The 13,732-nt window shown below is 49.3% G+C and overlaps 3 long non-coding RNA genes across 4 annotated transcripts in view; 2 read left to right on the forward strand and 1 right to left on the reverse strand.

Annotated features, from left to right (window-relative positions):
• Positions 1-1,692: 1,692 nt before the first annotated feature.
• Positions 1,693-4,035, forward strand: LOC128774856 (uncharacterized). Its single transcript, XR_008419319.1, has 2 exons — positions 1,693-1,776; positions 2,359-4,035. It is a non-coding gene; the product is annotated as an uncharacterized LOC128774856 (long non-coding RNA).
• Positions 4,036-5,225: 1,190 nt separating this feature from the next.
• Positions 5,226-7,651, reverse strand: LOC109256541 (uncharacterized). The gene is made up of 2 exons (XR_002075703.2): positions 7,491-7,651; positions 5,226-5,630 (listed from the first exon to the last, which is right to left on the reverse strand). It is a non-coding gene; the product is annotated as an uncharacterized LOC109256541 (long non-coding RNA).
• Positions 5,458-13,732, forward strand: part of LOC109256539 (uncharacterized) — a 42,693-nt gene continuing 34,418 nt past the window's right edge. Inside the window, exon 1 of one of the 2 annotated variants that reach the window (XR_002075700.2) lies at positions 5,458-5,900. This is a non-coding gene — a long non-coding RNA (uncharacterized LOC109256539). Of the gene's footprint in view, positions 5,901-8,182; positions 8,332-13,732 lie in introns of those variants that run through there. The other variant, XR_008419318.1, reaches the window with a different exon arrangement.

Consider the following 13,732-nt stretch of genomic DNA (forward strand, 5'->3'; position numbering starts at 1 on the left):
CAGATCCGATGCTGCAGGAAGTACAGTTGCATCAGGACACACTTCCTGATCCACCATCATGTGCACGTGAAAGCCACGCTTCCCACGGGCCCCTCCCAGCGAATGCCTGAGCACAGTCAGGCCACTGAAACCGGCCCATGCGTGTGGTAGATGCGGGACTCCCCTGACAGATGGCTTTGGCTGGAGAGCCCCTCCTTGGCCTGGCCAAACTTGTCTTGGAACTGCACCGCTGCCCGTGGCTGCCTGCCTGGTTACCCCCTCCATCCTTCTCCCCTTCTCTCCCCTTTGCAGGACGAGACCCGCCTTCGCCAGCTCCTCCCCTGTTTGCCTTTACGAATACTTCTCCCAATAAACTCCTTGCATGTCTAATCTCATCTGGGCACCTGCTTCTCGGGGGCACCAAACTAACACAGGAGGTGACCCCAGGAAGTGACAGAGTAGGCAGTTAGTCAGAGGTGAGCCGGAGGCAAGGGCGGTGATAAGTAGGTTACACATTAGAAGCTTGGGGGCACAGCATCCTGACTTTGTGGCTCTCAACATCCTGGCCTGATGGCTTCCAGCACCGCGGGATTGACAGACCAAGAGCTACAGTGCAGAACATGCTCTCTTCTCTTCACCTCTGCCCTGCGGTAACCCCTAGACTATGATGCATCTGCATTGTGGTTTTACCCTCGCCGCCCGGCCCCCCAATGGAGGAAGGCTACCATGTCGGTTCTGGTACAAACCTTAAAGGGTCAAAAACTCCCCCCCCTGACCAGGGGGAGGAGTCCCCCAAATGATTGGAAGCAGCCTCTATTAGAGACCACCATGTCACCATGGCCATGACCGAAGACCCCTGCAGCCACAGAGCAGTTTCCACCTCTGGGCCTGCCCACCCTCCCGTCCTGAGAGCCTAGTGTCCTTAACAAACTGCCGTATGCTAGCTGCTTTCCTTCCGGCTGTCTTTACGGGAACACAGATCCCTCCGCAAACCTTTTTTTGGGGAATCCAATAACCGAGACCTCCCTACACACAGCGCAGACTCTCCTGCCGGCAAGAGAAGCACAAGGGAGGAAGCGGGGGAGGTGGGACTGAGGTGGGAGAAACGGCGATCCACGAGGCACTGGTGAGCCGGTGGCCACTGTGGGCGAGTCACCCTGGGATGTTCTTAGAGACCGCGTAGGGCGCGCTCAGGACCATCCCATCAGAGAGCATCCCATCAGAGAGCAGGGGCACCCTAGCGTTAAGCCGCTGCTTTCCGTTTCCTGTTGGCGAAGGTTGTCTGAGTGTATCAGCTCTCTCTCACTTCAAGCTTGAGAGGAGGGTCCTGGGCGCCAGCGGAAGCCTTCAGGCAGAGAACAAGAGAAGCAGGTGGCTGAGCTGGGAACAGCCTGGCACCTCCGTAGCCGAACTCAGGTGGGCGCGGCGTCCGCAGCTTCTGCTACACTCGGGATGAACGCGAGGCGGGGCCCCCAGCGGTTTACAATCCCTGGTAGGATAACCATTCCAGAGAACGCCTCTTTCTCAGGAATTTCAGGCCCAGCCTTCTGATTGGCCAGGCTCGTGTCACATGACCACCCGTGAGCCAATCACTGTGCCTGCGGGAACGGGGTGTCTCGTCACCCTGGAAGGTACGACCCGGCCACGTCGCTGCCTCGCACGTAACAAGAATTGCGCCGGCGTGCCTCCCTGCAAGATGGGGGGCCTCTGACACCCCCCCCCCCCCCGCCACCGGCTGACGGCTTGGAAGATGGAGGAAGATTCTAGATGGCAGCACTACCCGTGTCCACTGAGGAGGTAGGTGCATGCAAGCTGGTGCCTGCAGAGCTCGGTGTGATCACATGCATTCTCCGGTGTCACCAGTTCACCCCAAAGCACGCTGGATGCAATTACCGGATGTCACTTCCTGGTGGGGAAGCATCGCTTTGCTACCCTCCATGCTGAGCTTTCGTTGGCCGAGCCTTCAGTGGCGGGGTCCTCGCTGGCTCAGGGCACGGGGAGCCGGAGACCGCCAAGACCGCCTGCCTCCTCACTCCTGGACCCCCTTCCTCGCCAGCCCCGGAAGCGAGCCGGCAGCCTCGGAGACGTGCCGCGACAGCTTTAAACACTTCTTTTTTCAGCCACGGGCCCAGGCCATGTTTGTGTTCGGTTTGGGAGGTGGCCTCTGCCCCACGGCCCTGCGGTGGGGAAACGGGAGAGGTGTACAATTAGCGATTAACAGCTTTATCTCTCCTCCCATGTAAGAGACATAATTAGGCGCTTCCATCTGTTCCCGATACCTGCTGGAGTCAGCCATTCACACCTCAGCCAGATATTACGGTGAGTAGGAGGGCCCGAAAAGGAAACAGTTCAAAAATAACTCACGTTTTGTTGTTTCAGACATCCTGCCCCTACGGAGTGGGTCTCCAGCTTTGCTTCCCCCAGATGTACACAATTTGCTACGTGCTGGCAAGGAAAGGTGCGAGCTGACGAATGTGGAAGCTGATGGCACATGATTTTCCCAGGCACCGAGAGCTTCCCTTTAAAGAGACCAGGCTTGGTGTGCAAGATACCCGTATGCCGACTAGTGGGGTGCTGTCCCGGTTGGGGCCGTGGCACGGAATAGGTGTTGGGCGCACACACTGAGACGGGAAGTGTTTTCAGAGCCAGAGTCCAAATTTGGAAGGACCACCGGGAGCCTCTGCGGCCGCCAGGGTAAGTGACCTGCCGAAGGTCACACAGCCAAGGAAGACGAGCCGGGGTTTTGCATCTAAGTCTGTCGAACTGCAAAGCCTGTTTTCCTGGTCATGGTACCTCACTGCCGCTGAATCAAGTTTGGGGGACATCACGGTCTCATGAGGATAAGGCAAATCCAGGCCAGCCTTCGTTTTCCAAGGCCAAAACAGCCATGCAAAAATTTGGCATTTAAAAGGAATGTTCCCACCTACATAAGTAATGCTTTTAACGTAAAAAGGTACAATGCGGTGTCGTTGGGTTATTCACAAGGTAATTACAGGACTCCTAAAATATTAATTCAGAGTGCTACCAGAGTCAGAGCCTTAATGAGGCCCCTGTGTTCGACAGGGGCTCCACAGGAAGGTGACAGAATAGCGTTATTCAAGGCAGGCTTATTTACGAAGGGATTCTTTGCAGATTTGCTGATGTAGGAGAACCACAATAGACAGTGCAGTAATTTGGGCTGGTGGCAGCCAGTTGTCACCACCTCTAGGCTCCAAGGGACACATGGAAGGAGACAGAGCTGTGTAGAGCAAGCCACCTCATCTGCACCCTGTTGTCAGGGGCAACAGCTGTGCCAAGGTGACCTCGAAGGGGGGGATCCAGGGGATGAATGACCGGGCCTCCCTGTCCTTCCTCTCTCTGACTTCCTGCCAGGAATCCCCACGGGCAGAACTCAGCTTGGAAAGCTGAGTGCACCGGCAGGGCTGGGACTAGGGCCAGGCAAGCGAGGTATCCGGAGATCCACACGAAGGAAGGCCTCACTCTCGGGGCCGTGCAAGCATAGGATCGGGGCCTGGGACCGAGGGTCTCCCTAAAATTTGCACCTTCACTGTCTTGTTCAGCTCTCCCTGGTCCTGGCCATAGGCTTGGGAGTCTGTAGTGAGGTGTGTACAGCTTAGCCTCTTGCAGTGGTGGTGAGGGGGAAGAGGGGAGAGGGAGTCCCAAGCAGCATGAGGAAGAAATCCAGCACAGGGAATGTTTTAAATTCTAAGGTAAACAGTTTTAATTTTAAAGGTAAAATTTTAACTTCAAGGTAAAAAATATCATTGCACCATATCTACTTATGTCTCAGACTGTGTATATTAACCTTATTTGGAGAGAAAGTCAAAAGCCTAAATATGAGACCCTGGGATGAACCTTGACAGACCTAGGGGTGCCTGGGTGGCTCAGTCAGTTAAGCGTCAGACTCCGGCTCAGGTCATGATCTCACGGTTTGTGGGTTCGAGCCCCACGTCGGGCTCTGTACTGGCAGCTCAGCGCCTGGAGCCTGCTTCGGATTCTGTGTCTCCCTCTCTCTCTGCCCTTCCCCTGCTCACATGCATTCTCTCTCTCTCTCTCTCTCTCTCTCTCTCTCTCAAAAAAAAAAAAAAATTACAAAATAGTTTTTAAAAATCTTGACGGACATCAATCGATTGTGAGTTATCAGAAAGTGACTCGCTTCCCTTCCGGGACCCAGGCAGCTAGAGGTAAGAGAGACCCCCACAGAACGCCCCTGTGTGGCTTGTGTCCTCTGCAGGCCTTTTCCCCTTCTTGTGTGGCTCTCAGAACATATTTATCTTCCCCTTTCAACACAGCTCAGTCACGGGCTCTCAACAGGCTTTAGTTCCTGCTCTTTTCAGCCACGCTTTGCCCCTGAGTCATTGCAGATAATCAGCTTTACCTACAGACGTCATTGGGGGCAAGGGCCTGAATTCTCCTGATGAACCACTTCCTGCCCACTGTTTTTTGTCTGCCCCTCATTAGGGCTATTCTACACTTTTAAGTTGTTTTTATGCTTTGTCATCACGCTGGCGGGGTGGGGGTGGGGGGCCCTTTCAGCATCACCAGCTGTCACCACGGGTACCGGGATTCGAGACCATCTCACTGTCCTACGGCGTAGGTAAGGACAGAGTCTTTGTCAGTGGAAGGAAACAGCAGGAGAAGTTGGGGTCCCCCTGTGCTCTCCTCAACCTGTGGAGAAGTGTACGGGGCCAGATGGTTCTAGACTCGCCATGTGAGCTTACGCTCTGGGGGACGGATCCATTCCCTTGCCCTTTCCTGTTTTTGGAAGGCAGACGCATCAGTGTGGGGGGAATGAACAGACTAATGACGTCCAGCCGTTGGCAAGAGTTTGTCCGGCAAGGCCAGCTCTCGCGCTTGAAGACCTTGGGGCCCGTGCAAAGTTGCAGTATCTTCTGGCAAGGTTGGGGAAGACCCGACTGGAGACCGGGGAATCTGATGACCCTTTGTCCAAACCAGCCAGGGTAAGCTGTTGGGACACATTGGCTCTTTGCAACACCCCCCCCCCCCCCCATCATAGATTATCTAATGTACACCTGTAATGGACCATTATTTGAAAATAGGCATACATACAGAGCGGGGATACTGAAACGCAGCAATTCATGAGGAACAAGAATCCGATAATAAATCAGCAAATTCACCCGAGGCTGACCTTCCCCAGATTTGAGAGTGGCATTCATCCGATAAAAGTCTTACAGGGAGCGCTTCAAAACTAAAGTAAAAAACAGAACGTATAGCAACAATTATAGACAATTTTGCTTTGCATTTATTGGGAGTAACGACTCTCCACACCTGCAATGTGTTATTTGCAGAGAGGTGTGCTTGCAAATATCAGCCGGAAACCTTTTCTTACATCTTGTCATTTAGAACAACAATTATATGTTTAAAAAAAATCAGCACAGAATTTGGCATTCTAAACATCAACTCATAAAGGGAGGTTGTTTTGTCTTTTTTTTTTTTTTTTTTATGCCTCGCAACATATAGTAAAACTCTGTCCTGAACCGACTCATGTTTTTTGTTCTCTGTTTCATAAATAATTTAAGGTAAATCCACCAGCTTTCCACCACATGTTAAGTGGGGACAAGTCAAAACTTGTCTTAATATGATGAAGGATGTAGCACGATCCTTGTTCCATACTGTTCAATGAGACGGTTCTACAATAGAATATGTTTTAAAGAAAGAAGTCACTTATTTGTCAATGCTGAAATGATTAAAAACTCCCTACGGGCTTACAGTAGTATATTCACTTACAGGAAGGATTCATGAGTCAAAGGAGAAGAAGCCGGTGGACTCTTCGTATTTGAACAAGTCGCTTAAGCTCTCTGATCTTGGGTTTCCTTCATCTTGAAAAATCGGAAAGTGGCATCTACTCGGTGGGGTTTTGAGGACTTGCCCAAGGTCATACAGCCAAGAAGATGAGCCAGGTACAGAATAGTTTATCCGTTGAACACATTCCTTTGATTTATTTTTTATTTTATTAATGTTTATTTATTTTTGAGAGAGAGACAGATAGACAGATGGAGCACGAGTAGGGGAGGGGCAGAGAGAGAGGGAGACACAGAATCTGAAGAAGGCTCCGGGCTCTGAGCTGTCAGCACGGAGCCCGACGCGGGGTCTGAACTCGTGAACTGTGAGATCATGACCTGAACCAAAGTGAGACGCTTAACCGACTGAGCCACCCAGGTGCCCCTAACACATTCTTTTTACTTATTTTGAGAGAGAATGGGGAGGGGAGGAGGTGCAGAGGGAGAAGGAGCGAGAGAGTAGGAGAGGGACAGAGAGAATCTCAAGCAGGCTCTTCCCTGTCAGTGTGGAGTCTGATGTGGGGCTTGAACTCACAAACCGTGAGATCGTGGCCTGAGCCGAAATCGAGAGTCCGTCGCTTAACCACAGGTGCTCCGAACACATTTCTCGAGCCCCTACAATGTGTCAGGCTGAGTAAAAAAGAAAGGATGGAAAGTAACCTCAACACTGTAGTGGCAGATCAAAGATTCCAACACAGCGTGAAGTGTGATAATTAAGCATTTCTTTCTGCCTCATTGATAAGGGAAGTGAGATTTCCCTCGTATCCCTGAACAATAATAGGAACTAATATTTGTGGACTGCTTCTTAGGTGCCTGGAGTTGTATTGAATGCTTACTCCCACTGTTACTTAGTGCTCACAACAAACCCACCGAGTGGTCACTAGAATTATCTACCGATGAAGAAATGGAAACCCAGAGAAATTAAGTAACGAGTCAGGGGTAAAGGTGGGTACTGAACCCTGAAAGCCTGCTTTCAGAGCCCACACGTTTAACCACCACACATTGGCCAGGAACAATCTTAAAAGCTAAGAAAATTGATATACAGGGTGAAGATTATCCTCTCGATTCAGGAATAAGGCTCCAAAAGGGTGTGATGACGTTGATCTGTTCTGGAAAACTGGTTAAGAACTTGACTATGGCAGGGAGGCCAGAACAGGATGAAAGGAGTTTGAGAGGGAGAGGCAATGATGCTGTTCACGGGCTAATATTTTATGGTAAAGATCAGAAGAAATTCCATGAAAGGAATACAAGTAGGAGGGGCAGAGAGGAAGGAGTTGCTATTTCAAGAGTAACAGTCCAGGGACGCCTGGGTGGCTCAGTCAGTTGAGCGTCTGACTTTGACTCAGGTCACGATCTCACGGTTTGTGGGTTCGAGCCCCACGTCAGGCTCTGTGCTGACAGCTTGGAATCTGGAACCTGCTTCTGATTCTGTCTCCCTCTCTCTGCCCCTCCCCAACTTGTGCACCCAAGTGTGCTCTGTCTCTCTCTCTCTCTCTCTCTCTGTCTCTGTTTCAGAAATAAATAAATAAACTTAAAAAGAAAAAGTGACAGCTGAGGAGGTAGCTTAGTCAATGTAAGTAATAGCAGGCAGCTCACGGAGCTTTTCCCCAACACTGACGTGAGAGAACAGAAACCTAAGGATACCCCCACTTTGATATTGGGAATTGGATACAGGGTTGGCGTGTACAGGTAAAATTAGGAGTGTCTTACCTGGGAGGATGTTCTGGCAGAGAGGTAATTCCCAGGTAACTCAGCGCACGCCTCCTGGGGTGAGTCTGGTAGAAACCATTGGTTTCTGCAGAACTGGCTGAGTCAGACCTACCTGAATAGATGAGCTTGAGGTTGCGTCCTGCCATAGTCCCCAGAGCACGTGACGGCGGCACCCTGGCCTCTCACCCCCCACCACCTGAAGGATGGAGGCGCTGTGGCGGAGGAGTGACCCCGGGAGAAAATGGCATCCCCAGCGAGGCAAATAGGGGTGCCCTTTTAAGGAGAGCCATTCGGCAGCTCACATGGCTTCGAGAAGCAGGGGGGCGGCAACTTGGTGTGTAGCACTAACTGAGCTGGGCGAGGCTGGACTCGGTCAGGCGCCTGAGTCCGCGTACCTGGCCTCTTTTTCCTCACTGCCGGGGTCCTCAGCAGGGTTGTGAAGTTGATGATGCCTCCGCAGCCGTTGGGAGGAACGTATAGTAACCAGGAATCTTGCCGTTCGGAGCGAGAGAATCACCAGCTCAAACTGGCGTCTGTTGAAAAAGGCGGGGTGGGGGCAGATTTCTGGACTCCCTGGCCAATTCCTTTGGGTCTGCGAGTTAAAGATCCAGGGATTTAGACAGTATTGTCAGGTTTTTCTCTCTCCTTTTCTGTCTCCTTTCTTTTTCTCTGTATTGGTTCCATTTGAGGCAGTCTCTCCGCAATTAGCCATAAAGACAGACGTGCGTGGCTTCAGAATTGCACGGCCCTTGGTACCTAAGATCTTGGAAGGAAGGAAAGAATCCCTGTGGATCGGGATTGGCCAGACGCCCGCCTGTGGGAATAACCACTGTTTGACGAGGTGAGATATGCCAGTTGGAGAGCCTGCGTCAGGAGAGGCAGAGCCCCATGTGTAGCTCATAGCCCAGTAGCTGGGGAGAGCAGCAGAGCAAGTGAGGGGCTTGCCAACGCTGGGCTGACATGTGTCCCTGTTTCCTCTAAGCCAGTGTTACTCAAAGTGTGGCCTTATCCACTAACAGCAGCAACGTCACTTGGGAACTTGAAAATTTCTGGGCTCCGGTCAGACTTGCTGAATCCGGAATCCGTTTCCACGGCCTTCCATTGTGATTTTATAGGTGCCAAAGTTTGGGGACCCCTCTTGCGTTCGGCGAGTCCCTTTTACATCCTCTGTATCTATTTTCTTCCCTCGGTTGTTTTTCAAAATGCAGCCAGAGCCCTGGGAAGTGATCCCTCCTCTATACTTGGGCAAGACATTTGTCCCTTCCACCTGGGCAAAGCCCCAGGAGTTCCTTACTCACGAGGCACGATCCACCAGAGAAGACTCTTACTACTACTACTCCTTTTCTGTGAGATCATGACCTGAGCTGAAGCCGGAGGCTTGACCAACTGAGGCCACCCAGGCGCCCCTCTCTTACTAAATGTTTTATTCTTTCATCTTGGTGGCTGAGAAAGAGCAAGGTTTTTTAGTATTCTCGTCTAGTAACAGATATCACTTAGAAATCCATTTTATAATCATTTAAACTGGTTTGCTTTGGGTCTATTTACATAATTCCGTGAGACGCATGGAAAGAGAGGCAGAGTGTTATTTTTCTGCAGCCAAATACACGGAAAAGAGCACTTTCTAAGGTAATTACCACTTCGGCGCTCCCCACGCAGTTAGAGGGCACCGTGAAGAAGTGTGCCTCGTGGGCCCAGGGCCACCGAAGTGTGGCAAGAATGTGCTTTCTACCCGGGAAAGGCAAACAACGCACTTGGTATGAAGCCTATTTACTACTGTGAATAATTTGCATGAAGGTTCTGGAGCAGTGGCTTCCTGTGCATGGTGGGAGCTCATCTCGGAGCAAACAAAGCACTTTCAAGACCACTGAGGGGTAGTGGTCTGGGGGAGAGGCCCGTGACCGCGGGCCAGCGGGACTGACAATGCCAGTCATTCCTGCTGAGGATCGAATCAGAGAGTTACACCTCCCAGTGGACGCCGGCAGGGGCTTTTTAAGGGGAGAGATCTGTTTCTTCGGGGCCACTGGAAGTGGTAGAGAAATTTGTGCTTCGGTCACATGAAGGCTTGTGCATAAGGAAGGGGCATGGAGTTTTCTGGAGATGTGAGCAAAGGGTTATCCTGAGTGACTCTAGTATCCCGCCACCTCCTAGTACTTTGTTTTCTGTAATCATCTAGACTTTATTATTTTTTAACGTTTATTTATTTTGAGAGAGAGACACACAGAGTGTGAGTGGGGGAGGGGCAGAGAGAGAGGGAGACACAGAATCTGAAACTGGCTCCAGGCTCCGAGCTGTCAGCGCAGAGCCCGACGCGGGGCTCGAACTCACAGACCACGAGATCACGACCTGACTGAAGTTGGACGCTTGACCGACTGAGCCACCCGGGGGGGCCCCTGTGTTCATGTAGACTTGAGATCTCTCTCCCCTTCCTTTTCTCTTGCCCCCACCTCCACCTCCCATGCAGCTTTTGTCATTTCTCTGGTGGCTGCCGGATGCTGATGATCCAAACTCTGGTCCTGCGTAAAACTCCAGTTCTGGTAACCCGTTCACAGCCTACTAGCGTCTCGAACAATGCGTGAATACCTGTGCATTGATTATGTCCCTACCATACTCCAGGGGACAGCTTGGCACCATGTGTAAAGATGAATACGACCTTTACCCTCGCTTTAACCTCAAGGAGCTCAGTGAATGGGTTTCGTTTAAGGCTTCGTCTCAGAACTGATGACGCGGAGCGTTCTGCATTGCTGCGCGTCTAAAACAGAGGTCTGTAAGCTGGGGCCACGACTGTCTAGACATCTGTGAGTAGAGTTTGGATATACTTGAAGAATGGAAAAATTACATCTTTCATGTTACTTGCCTATTGTTCTTGTGACCTTTCTTGGTGACCTTGTTTATCTCTACGGCTTGCATTTCATTTCCAAACAGGGATTCACCATTATACCTGTAGGTCAGCTAAGTGGGCCCCCGGGACTTGCCTACATAAACTCTGGTGATAGTTGCCAGGATCCTAAATGCCATCCCACCTACCACCTTCTTGTCACTAGCCTGCTACCCTCCCCATCCTCCTTTCTTCTAATCCAATGAATCATTCCAGTTGCTTCTCATTGGCTTATTTTTGCTCAGACTCTTAAGGTCAGCTTTGCCCATGAAATGTTGAGTAGGAGTTTAGCGCCCAAGGCCGTTGGCTCCTTGTCAACTCATTCTTGCTCCTGGGGCTGTGTACCTGTTACTTGGATCCATGCCACCTGCAGTTTTGGGCACAGGCCTCAACTGAGCACTCTGGACGTGCCCCAGCTCGAGTGCCTGACTTTTGGAATCTGTCTTTGCATCTTTGTCTTGTCCTCACAAACCAACTTTTCCTTTGGAGTCACGTAGGGGGCATACTGAGTTCAAATCCTGGCCCTGCCTCTTTTTAGCTGTGTGGCATTGGACTAATTAGTTAACTTCTCAAAGTCTCATTTTCCTAATCTGTAAAAGGGCACAAATAATACTTCTAGAATGGATTATATAGATCAAATGATTATATATATATACATATAGATTATATAGATTATATAGCCCGTCTTTGCTATGTGTTAGTTACGATCATTTGCATTTTAATTATTATTAGTTACATGTATTATATGCTTTAGTTATAATCATTATTGTTAATTACCAGCAAAGATTGAGTACAAATAATAGTAGATTAGTGACCATGGCTTTGAATAAACCATTCTTCCTCCCCCCCCCCCCCGCCCCCTTTGGCTTATTTACTTTAAGAGAGAGAGAATGCTAAGGGAGGAAGGCAGAGAGACAGACAGAGAGAATCTTAAGCAGACTCCCCGCTATCAACACAGAGCCCCACGTGGGCTCCATCCCACGAACCGTGAGGTCATAACCTGGGTCGAAATCAAGAGTTGGTCCCTCAAACGACTAAGCCACCCGGACACCCCTGAATAAACAGTTATAGGCAATACATGAGGCATATGATAAAGCAAGACAAGTTTTAGGAAACACTATGGTGTTGCAAGTGAGTCGTGACTTGTGCTCTTTTGTGCGGGTGGTGGTCAGAGTAGGATCAGGCTGTAATGGGCTTTATCTGCAAATCCCAATGGTGGTATGGCTAAGGTGGGTGGGTTCCTGAGAATTAAAACCCATTTTAGGATGGAGTTTTTGAGCTGTCTTCAGCCGAGTCAAGTGTCCAGCCTTTTGAGCCTCCTGCCCAAAACCCATGGACCTCCATTGCCCCTTGTTTACTGTAGCAATGCCCTGTAATGTCAGAAGCTAACCTACAACAGATAGTGAAAGATACATGAAATTGATCTCACCCGTACCCCCATCACTACCACACAATATACCGATTTCCTCCTTGTTTTCTTCTCCTCCTCCTTCTTCATCATCATTATTGTGGCCCACACGACCATCATCCACCCCCTTCTCCTCCTCCTCTTCCTCCTCCTCCTCCTCTTTCCTGCTCCTCCTTTCAGTATACTTCTCTCACTGGATTCTTTCCACACCCCATCTCCAAATATTAGAAATAAGGATGCACACTTACTAATGCTTTATAAATGCTGTCATAGCTTTATGGAGAATAGCACTCTAAGACGCTTTATGAAATAACTCTTCACTTTCAAGATCTTTCTAAAGGGAAGGATTTGCATCTCAGCTCCCAAATGCCTGCTTTCACCAAGAGGAAGATGGAGATGACAACCTTTATGTTTCCATTTATCTTTTGACCGAAAGCCAGAAAGGTTTTATTTAGTGGCGGTTGATGTAGCTTGCTGTCGCCTTTGGCTATATTTTTTAAATTGTTAATGATGAAAACTACATGGGTAATTCGTGAATACATTCTTCTTGTAAAAGATTTAAATGATCCCAATGTATCCATAATGTTGAGTCTTCATTCAAATACCTCTCTACCTTTGAGTGCGCTCTATCCCCAGAGGTGATCATTGTTCACGGTTTGATGTGGATTCTTCCAGCCCTTTTCATTTTGAAACACACACAGAACACACCCACACACATTTCAATAATCTATATATTGTTTTGGAAACAATTTTATTGAGGAATGAGTGACCCATGATAATCGGTACGTATTTAAAGTGTGCGATTTCGTAAATTTTGCCATTTGCATACATCTGTGAATCCATCACCACAATCAAGAGAATGAACATACCCATCATCCTTCGATGTTTCCACGGGCCCTTTTGTAGTCCCTCCCTCTTGCCCCTCACCCCAACCCACTTCTCCCCGGGCAACCACTGATGTGCACTCTCACTACACATTAGTTTGCGTTTTGTAGAATTTGTTGAAATGGAATTAAACAGTATGTGTGCCTGTCTGGTTTCTGGCACTCAGCATAATTATTTTGAGTTTCACTCAACGTGCACTTGTCGCCCATGTATTAGTCATTCATTACTTTTTATTGCTGCATTGTGTGGATATCTCCATTTCCTTATCCAGTCACCTACTGAAGGACATTTGGGTTGTTTCCAGTCTGGGGCTATTTCATTTGTGTGTAAGTCTTTGTAAGGATATACACTTTCCTTTATTTTTTTTCCTTAAACATTTTTTACATGTTATTTATTTTTGAGAGAGAGAGCGAGGGGGAGAAGGGCAGAGAGAGAGGGAGACACGGAATCGGAAGCAGGCTCCAGGCTCCGAGCTGGCGGCACAGAGCCCGACGCGGGGCTCGAACCCATGAGCCGTGGGATCGTGACCTGAGCCAAAGTCAGACGCTTAACCTACTGAGCCACCCAGGCGCCCCTCCTTTTTCCTTTAAATACCTAGGCCTGGAATGGCTGGGACATATGATAGGTACACCGTTTGACTTCCTAAGAAACTGGCACAGTGTTTCCCAAGGTGCTTGTACCATTTTCATTCCCACCAGTAATTTCTCTGCATCCTCACCGACACTTGGTATCTTTAGCCTTTTAATTTCAGCCATTCTGTTAGGCGTGTAAGGGCCCCTCGCTGCGGTATTCCTTTGCATTTCTTCAATGACTAATGTTGAGCATCTTTTCATGTGCTTGTTTTCCATCTCTCCGTCTCCTTTGGTGAAGGGGCCATTCAAATCTTTTGCTCAGCTAAAAAAACAAAAATCAGTTCTTAAAAACTACTGAGTTTTGAAAATTCTTTACCCATTCTGAATAGAGTCCTTTATCACTGATAATTGATTTGCAAATACTTCCCCCATGCTTTGGCTTGCTTTCCCATTGTCTTAAGCGGTTTCTTCGAAGAACAGAAATTTTCAATTTCCATGATGC

The sequence above is a fragment of the Panthera pardus genome, unplaced genomic scaffold, assembly GCF_024362965.1.
Source record: "Panthera pardus isolate Hobbes unplaced genomic scaffold, ASM2436296v1 HiC_scaffold_5, whole genome shotgun sequence".
NCBI classification, from domain to species: Eukaryota; Metazoa; Chordata; class Mammalia; order Carnivora; family Felidae; genus Panthera; species Panthera pardus.